The 10,472-nt window shown below is 31.8% G+C and overlaps 1 pseudogene; it reads left to right on the plus strand.

Annotated features, from left to right (window-relative positions):
• The first annotated feature begins 202 nt into the window (after window positions 1-202).
• On the plus strand, window positions 203-302 carry LOC122126512 (annotated as a pseudogene).
• Window positions 303-10,472: the final 10,170 nt, after the last annotated feature.

Below are 10,472 nucleotides of genomic sequence, written 5' to 3' on the forward strand. Positions count from 1 at the left end.
TCCAAATGAAAAAGACTTAAAATTGTCATTGATAAAAAATGCAAATGTGAGCAATCTGCTGAACAATATAAATTTTTTCACTATTCACAGAATTTTAGGGAAATAAGATCAATAGCATTGTTAGGAACAATAAGGTATCCTTCTTACAAGTAGGCACCCATGGATATAAGCCTGTATAAAGATTGCATCATTAGGATACTACATGCTTCCACAGCAGGTCTACCCAAATTACAACAATACAGAGATTAACATGGCACTTGCACAAGGATGATATGAAAATTTGTGAAGTATTCCGTAGTTTTCATTCTTCAGATGCAAGAAATGAAAAACAGTTATTAAAAAGTTGATTACAAAATAACAAGTGTAACCACACACGTAATTCATATTATTAAATTTAGTTTGACATCAGTGTATTAAATCTTCACCTCAGAAAGGCGTTTACATAGCATAACCTTTACAAAACTTTTGAAATTAGACAACATTGTCATTTTATCCCAAAGAAAAATAATATTTGGACCTAGGAAAAAAAAGGAATCTTAAAATGTTTCTATATGGAATACAATCTGAAAGGACACATTAATGAACCTATATATTATAAAATAATATAGAATTCAAAGTATATCTAGGAGAGAATAAAATAAATTATGAACATTATACAAACATAGAATATAGAGTATTTGAAAATATTCTTTTTCAGACAAGCACCAGAAATACTTTAGTTTCTGTACTACTCATTTCAACAGATAAGTTAAAATTATTTCTGATTTAAAAATCACAAACTCTGCAGAAATAATTATACATGTATGCAAAAACTCTTGAATACATTTGACACCCATTGCAGGCAATTCACTTGGAAGAATTCCACGGAATTCATGAATTTTTACAGTACAGTATTGGTGTTGCCAGGCACTGGTGGCTCACTCCTATAAACCTTGCTATTCAGGAGGCTGAGATCTAAGGCTCACAGTTCAAAGCCAGTCTGGTAAGGAAAGCCCGTGAGACTCTTATCTCCAACAAACCACTAGAAAACTGGAAGTGAAGCTGTGACTCAAGCAGTAGGACACTCACTTTGAGCTGAAGAGCACAGAGATAGCACCCAGGCCCAGAGTTCAAGCCCCATGACTGACCCCCCCCCCAATAAAATAAATTTGCACTTATTTGGATTGTGGAAATATTTTGTATGGACACAAAGGATGGACTTGCATTTTTGAAATTTGAGATACTTAACCGGACCATTAGGACTTACGAGAACAATTTGTACAGCCTTCTACAATTTCATAGAGGTAGTGATGCATACTTATCCTTTGGGCAATTTCAAATGCAGTTTCTTCTAAGTTGTTCTTCAGGCCTGGTTTTATATAATGGTTGAACAGAAGGCGATCCAGCATATCTTTGCTATCTCAATTCTCAGCAGCAAGATGTAAGGGGGTCAAGAAGCCTTTAGTTTGGGCATTGGTATCTGTAATATGATGAAGTAAGAAAGATGCCATTCTGGTATTATTCTGTATATATGCACTGTGCAGGGGTGTCCAGCCCTCTACAGTTATTGCATTTGCCACTTGAGCCACCAACTCACGGACAATGTCTAATTGTCCACTGTAGGCTTCCTGATAAAGAGGGGTATACTCATAGTCATCCCTAGTATTCACATGAGTAACCTTTTTGGAAAGTAGTCTCTGCAATTGATACCATTCCTCACTTTTTCATCATGTTCCGTGTCTTCATCAGAAGATGGGACTGAGGTGTCCATGTATTTCCCTAATAGTTCACGTTGGTTGAACTGTTCAGAAAAATCCGGTGAATTTATTTATGATTTATTTTTCCTTTTTCCATTTTTACTATTCTAAATTATTCTAACTGGGGAGTATGGAATTGATGGAGAGCAGAGCAAAGACCTCCATATTCAAAGGTACAGACTGATAATATGGAGCAGTGGTGTCTTCATGTGCAACTTATTCTAGGAATGAGAAAAGATGAAATAATGCCTTCTATATAAATGCTTTGGAAAATGGAAGAGCAGAAAGTGAAATGATGCAACCAAAAATATAAAAACAACATAAATTAGGATATTTATGGAGGAATCATATTATCTATGAGAACCATGAAAGAGAGAGAGGGAAAGAGAGACAGATGTGCAATGACCTAGCTGGCCACAAAATGCATGCCTCTGATTAGAGGCAAGAGCAAAGATGGAAATAGAATTTATGTATTTACTTGAAATTAGTAATTGCATTTTTAGTAGCCTACATAAAGAGACATAGCTTTGACCAAATTGCAGACAAGAATCTAAATCCTTGATAATTCTAGTAACAGATCTGACTGAAATCAGTTGAATCACACTTTTTCTGTATAATGAAGGAATAGGTCCAGGCTAGGAAAGCAGCTAGAGAAGGCAGGCCAATTGTATCTGTGACAAGACTTTGTGGAAAATGGTATTGAGGATTACTTACTGTTGATCCACTTGCACTGGAAGCATGATTCTGAACTATTGCTTGCAGATCCTCAAATATTGCTTTGATCATTATATTCTTCAAGAAGAAAAAGTGAGATTTAATTGTTAGCAAAGTACTACTAACACATTTTGACTTCTCATTAAGCACCTTCAATCATCAAAAACACATTAAGAAAATAGGCAAGCCTACTTTATTTAGATGAAAACAAGTGTCTTTGAAAAACAAGGAATTTAAGTTGTCATGCAAAGGACTTCGATTTTACTACTGCATTATACATTTTTTCTAATGTTGGGTGCCAATAAATAATGAATCTATTAGAAAGCTCTTAAACCTCATATGTCAAATCGTGGGTTCTCTTATACTACATTATGGTATTTTTTGTGTATGGTCTTAAGAAGAAATTTAAATTACTAACTTGAATTTCTGACAGGACAATATCATCACTGTAAATCTTGCTTCTATACTCTCAGTTTTAAATTACTATTTAAGTATGTGCATTAGATAGGTATAGAGAAAAAAGTAGAAGCCACACTGGTGGCTCCTGTCATTAATCCTAGCTAATCAGAAAGATGAAGTCTGAGGATTGCGGTTTAAAGCCAGAACAAACCAAAAAAAAAAAAAGTCCATTAGATTCTGATTTGAAAGAAACCAACAAAAGTTAGAAATGGAGCTCTTGTACAAGCAGTAAATTGCCTTGAGAAAACTCAAACAAAAAAATAACAAATTCTGGGACAGAGCCAGGCCCTGAGTTCAAACCCTAGTATTAGCACCAGGCCACTGAATTAATTAGGTAATTAATTACTTAAAAATACATTAAGTGGTCACATGTGGAGGGGCAGAATGTAACACCCGTAGTGACTGGATTGTGTATTATTTTGTAGTAAGGCAAATTATCATTTGTACTAATCACTAAGATTTTATTTGAACTTTTTTGTACAATAAACCATGAATTTAGCATGCATGTATATGTGTGTACATGTGTGGACATATATGTATGTGTATATGTGTGCATGTGCTGTTGCAATGTTGCTTGCCAATGTGGACAGGGTGAGGCTAAAAAGAGCTAACTGTGTTGCAATGTTTTTATTATCATTGTTCTGTCATGTCATTTCAGTTGAACCACCCTTCTCTACATTTTATTTGTCAAATAATAACATCATCAAAATCAAAGCATTTACAACATTAAGATAGATAAAAGAGTTCATTTTCAGCTCTTATTATATGTTAGGTGAGAAGATACAGACAAAATTAGGTAACAAATTATTGCTGTAAGATGACTGTCAGTACAAAAGATGTATTTGACCTGTTAAATTGGTTATACTTTTAAGATATGCTCATTGAGTGAGTTTGGCCGACTTGACCGAACAGGTATTACTCTCTGCTTATTCGTGGATAAAGTCTTTCCGGATTTCTTTTTTTCCTGGGGGTCCGTTCATGGGGCCTAAACTCTAGGCCTGGCTCTGTCTCTCAGCTCTTTAGCTCAAGGCTAGCGCTCTGCCCCTTGAGCCATAGCACCACATCCGGCTTTATTCTTTTTTTTCTTATGTGGTGCAGAGGAATCGAACCCAAGGCCTCATGCATGCAAGGCAATCGCTCTACCACTGAGCCACCTTCCCAGCCCTCTTTCTGGATTTCTGTTGGAAATAACTTTCTTTGAAAGATCATATCTATTCTCACTAAGAGATAATCAGCTCCATATTTATTACAGTTGAATATGCAATCAGATTGACTGAAAATCGGTATTGTGGATATGCATATTAGATATTCATTTCATAAATGAACGAACAAACAAAAAACATGTGCCTTCTCCATATTGCGGATGTATTTGAATTCGTTTTGTACATGCAAATATATCTTCAGTAATGGCTCTTTTGTGAGAGTAACTACAGCAATTTTAATAAATAAGGCTTTCTAATATCTTTTTCAATAAAAATACCATCCCAAAGCGAATCTTGCAATTTCTGAAAAGCCTTTGACTATTTTAGTATTATTTCAGTTCATTGAATATAGAGCTAAAGATATTTCTGAAATAAATATTGTTAAGATCTGAAAATGTAAGTGGGTATATAGGCATTTTATGCATCATTTTATGAAAATCCAGCTTTTATGAAACTAAGTGAAATAGAAAAAAAGAATGTACCTGAATTTGGTAAGCTAATTAATTATTAGTATAACTTTGTTTTCTATTAACACAGTCCTTTTAATGTACATGTTGCAATTAAATTATTTCCTTTGTTTCTCTGTACTTCAGTTGTTTTTAGAATCTTTGTAGTTATAGATTAGGATTAATCTTGTGTTTTGTGTCCTACTCCCCAAAAAAAGAGTTATTTTCAAGTGTTAATAGTTTATAATTGAATCTTCAGTATCATCAGAAATTTTTTAAAATGCAATAGTTTGATGACTTTTTAAAACAATTGTATTCACAATTTGGAGAGTCTTTAATTCATGATTAGGTCTTGGTGTCTATGATTTTAAACCTCTCGTTCCTAACATAAATTATAGGTCAGGCTGCATTTTTGCGTTTATGAAAGGTAAAATATTTATCTGGGCTCAAAGGTGATTTTTATATCAGTCTTGCTTTAATAGTATTTTAAAATAGTACATTTCTCTCAAAATTTTGGGTATAAAAAGTAATCAAAATACTTGTAATGGTAAACAACTTAGGTGAGCTACAATGTGGAAATGATTGGTCCATAAGACCTTCAGTCTGTTTACATTAAGAATTGGACAGGTCATTCTTTCAGTAAGACTGTGTTAAACAGAGATGTGGTCCCCAGACAGTGCAGTGTTGAGTCATGGGATAGAATATGATTTCTCCTATTTTGAGTTAGAAATCAAGAATATTACACTTTAGCAGTTCCTTTCACCAGGGAGGTATGAATTGATTATGAACTTGGAGTTTTCATATTACAGTTACCTATTTTCTAAAAAAGATAAACTGAAGTATTATTAGTGTGTACACAATAATTCTGGGAAATTTTCCTAGAGTTAGTAGACTAAGTGCTGGTATTTTAGTCATAAAATAGAATGATACAGTGGGAGATGGGCTAACACTTACCATGTGTGCAATGTTGTACTAGTAACTCCAACTCTGAAAATTTCAATATCACCATCTGAAAATTTAAAACGTAAGTAGTTCCACTTTATGGAATCATTGTGAGGATTAAATTAGATACCATAAGTAAATTACTTGGAAAAGCAATCAATAGGCATTTGATATTTCTACTTGTTATTTTATCATGTGATGAATTTTAAGATTTTTGCTGTAATTATTATATTGTGTCTATTTAGGATATGAAATGTGATATATTGATATTCATTGCATTGGTCACTTTTCTGTCATTATGAGGAAAATACCTGCAAAGAAAATTTCTGAGGAGGATACTATTATGTTGACTTATGGTTTAAGAGAACATAGTTTAAGATCAGGTGTCTCCATTGTTCTTAATTATACTTTTATTAAATAGTTGTTCAAAAGAATTTCCATTCCACAAATCAGTTTATAAGTACAATGTATCTTTACATATCTTTCCCACACCCTTCCAAATCTCACCCTACTTTCTTTTTTTCTAGTTTCATACTATCTGCATTAACTATTATGCCTTCACTCTCTTCCTCCATAACTCACTTTATTCCTTCCCTTTGACTTCCCTTCACATCTCCCAAGTGATAGTTTCCTGGTACTCATTTTGTTGGATTAAAAGTTCAATTGTATAAGAAATTACACCTTTTAAATACTCCTCAGCAAATAGCATGCTTTGGTTAATACTGTTGTGTAAACTTGCATAAAGTTCTAGCTTCCAAATACGCGACAGAACATGGGTCCTTTGTGTCTGGCTCTGACACGTATATTTTGCTTTTACAATATTTAATATGTGAATATTTAAAAATTATTTTCTTAATTGTTATGTTTGTTAAATTCAAATAAATTTATTTTTTGTAGTTCTAAACATATATGTCTAAATAACAAATACTTACTCTATTTTTAAGAAGCACATACTTTATTAAGAAAAGCTTCATCACCTGATCACTTTTTTGTAAATATTTGTACTTGAATTTAAAAAAATAATGTTTGAGCTGGGCCTGGTGATTTGTTGCTTCCATTTTCTAGCTATGGTGGGAAATGAAAATAGGGTTTGTGATACAGGAGAGCAAGAGAAACTATGAGACCTTATTATAAAAATATCCAGAGTGAAATGATTAGAGATCTAGCCATATCAAGCACTGGCTATCATATACTAAATCTTGAGTTAAAACACTAGTAACATCAATCTTTGTCAAAATAGAAGAATACATGTTTTAAAAATGTTTATTATTTAAAAATTGTTTGCAAAGGTTCACATATCTTCTATTTCTTAATTTTCAATTTACTTAATGTATAAGAATCCAAGTATATTGTGACTATTTTATTTCTACAAAACTTTAAAATAGTACCAGGAATATTATGATTTCATATATGAACATACTTTTACTATTTGTGATAATTTCCTCTTTAATATGATAATATCAATATTCCAAATGAGGTTATGTGGTGTGTGTGTGTGTGTGTGTTTGTGTTTATGTGGGTTTTGTGTGTGTGTGATTTGTTTGTACTTTGTAATGCTTGGGAGATCACACCATTGTTCACATATGGTAGGCCAATGTTTTACCACTGAGCTCTACTCTCTAGTTATAATCTAAATAGTGTTTTAAATTATGACTTTTAAATTGTCAATGCTAGTATGTTTTTCCAAAATTATATATGATAAAATTTGATCCACCTTCTATGAAGGTTAGCAATTTTTATTATTATTCTATTGTTACTTTATTGTTATTTAGAATTTTTCCACTGTCTTTCCACTTCCAAACACTTGTGTTTGTTATTGACAAAAATTTTACTTTGCTTCTTTTCTCTCTTCATTCTTTTTCCCTTAGAGTTTACCTATTCTTTCTCTGATTTCTTTGGAAATTAATTATTATATTTCTATTACTATTTCTTTACATTGTAACAGGTCTATACAATGCTTTATTTTCTATTTTATTTATCCCATGTTCTCTGACTCCCAGTCCAAACTATTAGGTGGATTAAAAAGTAACTTGATTCAGGACACTTTGATTATTTTCCTCATTCTCTTCTCTGAAGTTTTTCTGTTATTTGATCCACAATACCAATGATATGCAACTCCTATGTGGTCCATCATTCTATCACCTCTCACTCTGCTCTGTTGTACAGCTCAAGTCATTATCATTCAATTTTATGCTATAGAGTTTTTTAAATCTTAACTCATTCCTAAATTAATTTTATTTGCTTCAAGCATTTTCTAAAGACATTTTTCTATATATAATATTGGGTTCTTGTGTTTTCACAAGGTGCAAAATATGAGTGACTATCAAACATCTAGATATCTCAGTAGAATATTGGTCCATCAGCTCAATAGACTCATATGTAAATTCAAGGAATACAGGTCAGTTAGAACAATCCTGTAAAATGATGTAGCTTGAGCCCTCATACTATTTTTGAATCTTATTACCATGTTTAGTAATGAAGACAACATAGTTTTACTATAATATCAGACACATAAAAGAATGTAACGGATTTGTCAAAAATAAATTCTTATGTGGCTAGGGAAGTTGAGTATTTCTTTATATGTCTATTGGCCATCCTTCTTTCCTCTTCAGAGAAGTTTCTCTTTAAGTCTTTAGCCCACTTATTTATTGGGCTTAGAGTTGTTTCTTTGAGAATTTTTCTTGTGGGATTTGGATTCAAATGTTTTTTTTTTCTTTCTTGCGATTGTTTTTAACATATTTTAAAGATGATTTCTTTGTTGTTTGTATGTCCCTCTCCCACGGTATAATACCTGTTTTCACTGTATTTGATATTGGTACAATTTGTGGAGGGGAAGTGAAAAAACAAATCGCTTAAATAGGGACACAGGTGGACTATTGCGACAATGAGATGTACAAGATGATATGTCGAAAAAAGAACTTTACCACTTTGGACTGCTGAGGGGCAGCGGGGTTGGGGATGGGAAGATGTGAAGGGATGCGAAGGGGAAACAAAGGAGGAAGCAACAATGCTTGATAAGAAATGTACTCATTACCTTGACCATTAATTATAACCCCTCTGTATGGTATTTTCACAATAAAACAAATACTCAGTTTTATGGTCAATAGATTTTGAAAAGGATCCCATGACTTTATGAAATAAAAATAGAATCTTATGGTTATATTGGCACTATTACCTCCCTAGATTTAAAGAATGATCTTAGACTACTATCTCAATCCTTATACAAAAATTTAAAATAAAAAATGATTATCAAACTAAATGTGAGATGTAAAAACCTATAAAAGATTAATGTAAAAATTCATGACATTGGATCAGTAGAATCAGTAAAGATTTCTAAAAAATGACATGGAAAGCATTAGTGGTAAAGAAAAGCAAGAATAAACCGTATAATATCAACTGATAGCCTTTCATAATTCAAAGGACACTATAACAGGAATGAAAACATATCCAACAGATAGAGGGCACATATTTGTTAATGGTACCATGTTAACGTTACAATGATTATGTATTTTTATATCTTCTAATGCTATATAAATTTTTCCCCGAATGAGTTATTTCTTTACAGAATATATGTAAATTGATAGTCAATAGGAAGAGCATATGAAATAAGCTCTTCTTTAGTATCTAAGAATAAATAAAAAGAAAACTCACTAGTATGACCAAAATATAAAAAATGACTCAAAATATAGTACTGCATTTGTGGAGAAACTGATATACTCCACATAGCAAATCGATTTGTATAACAATGCAATCATTTTAGCAAGCAAGTTTTTAAAAGGTCGAAGAGAATTGCATAGGATCGATCCATTTCACTTATATGAATGTATATAAAGAGAAGTAAAAAACTTTTTTGGACAGGGAATGTAGGTCATTGACAGTGCACTTGAGTAGTATGTTTCAGACCCTAGATATAATTCCACAAACAAATTTTGAAAAGACATACTATAAAGGATGTATGCTGGACAAATTCCTGTAAGTGAATTTTATATCTATTTTAATGTCTGTTCTAAAATTTACAGCATTTCTAGTTGAAGAAATGCAAGTTTCTGAAAATTAGGCTTGGAAAACCTATGGTTGTACAATTCACTTCCAAAGCACTAAAATGTAAACAATAAAAGGAGATAATATATTGCAATTATGTCAGCAAAAAAAAAATTGTTAAAAATACTTCACACAAAATGCAGAATACCTAAAAAGATGCTTTTGGTGTTGGCTAAAAACTTTGTAAACTACAGTTTTTAAAACAAAGATGTGATTTCTGTTTATTTTGAGGGTTTTTTCTTTTTATTTTGAATTTATAAATGTATGTGAAGGAGGAGGCTGCAATGCTTGATAAGAAATGTACTCATTATCTTGCCCTTGTAATTGTAACCCCTCTGTACAGTATGTTCACAATAAAAAAAATAAAAAATACAAAAAAATGTATGTGATAACTGTAATACCTAGGAATTATGCATCACTTCTAAGTAATTGATAACCTTTTCTGGAAGAAACTTTTAGCAAATGACAGAAGACACAAATCTATGCATCTGCATTTTATGAAAGCCATATATTACTTGCTCAATCTTTACTTTGTTAGGGAAAAAATATTCTCAAGATAAGAGCCAATAGCAGTGAAAAGAAACAAAATACAAAATCATCTTGATTTATTTGTAAAAATAACAAATGAAATAAAACAATTCCACTTAAGGGAATCCAATATATGTATATAGAAAGATATGCCTGGATGCCAACATCCATTGAATTTTTGAAATTTTAATTTCTATGAACATATGAAAACTAGAACAAGAAAATAAATTTATTTTTTAGAGCAAACCAGACTTAGAATAAATTTCTTAATTGTTTTGAATTACAAAAGAATTGATACTCTTTCCTTTGGAAACATTTAAAAATGTTTATCACTTATTATAATTCAAATACCAAGCAAGGGTACTTTTATATAATCATTACAAATATCATTTTATTACTATCAT

This window comes from Dipodomys spectabilis, unplaced genomic scaffold (assembly GCF_019054845.1).
Source record: "Dipodomys spectabilis isolate Male_0828 unplaced genomic scaffold, ASM1905484v1 ptg000281l, whole genome shotgun sequence".
Classification (NCBI taxonomy): domain Eukaryota; kingdom Metazoa; phylum Chordata; class Mammalia; order Rodentia; family Heteromyidae; genus Dipodomys; species Dipodomys spectabilis.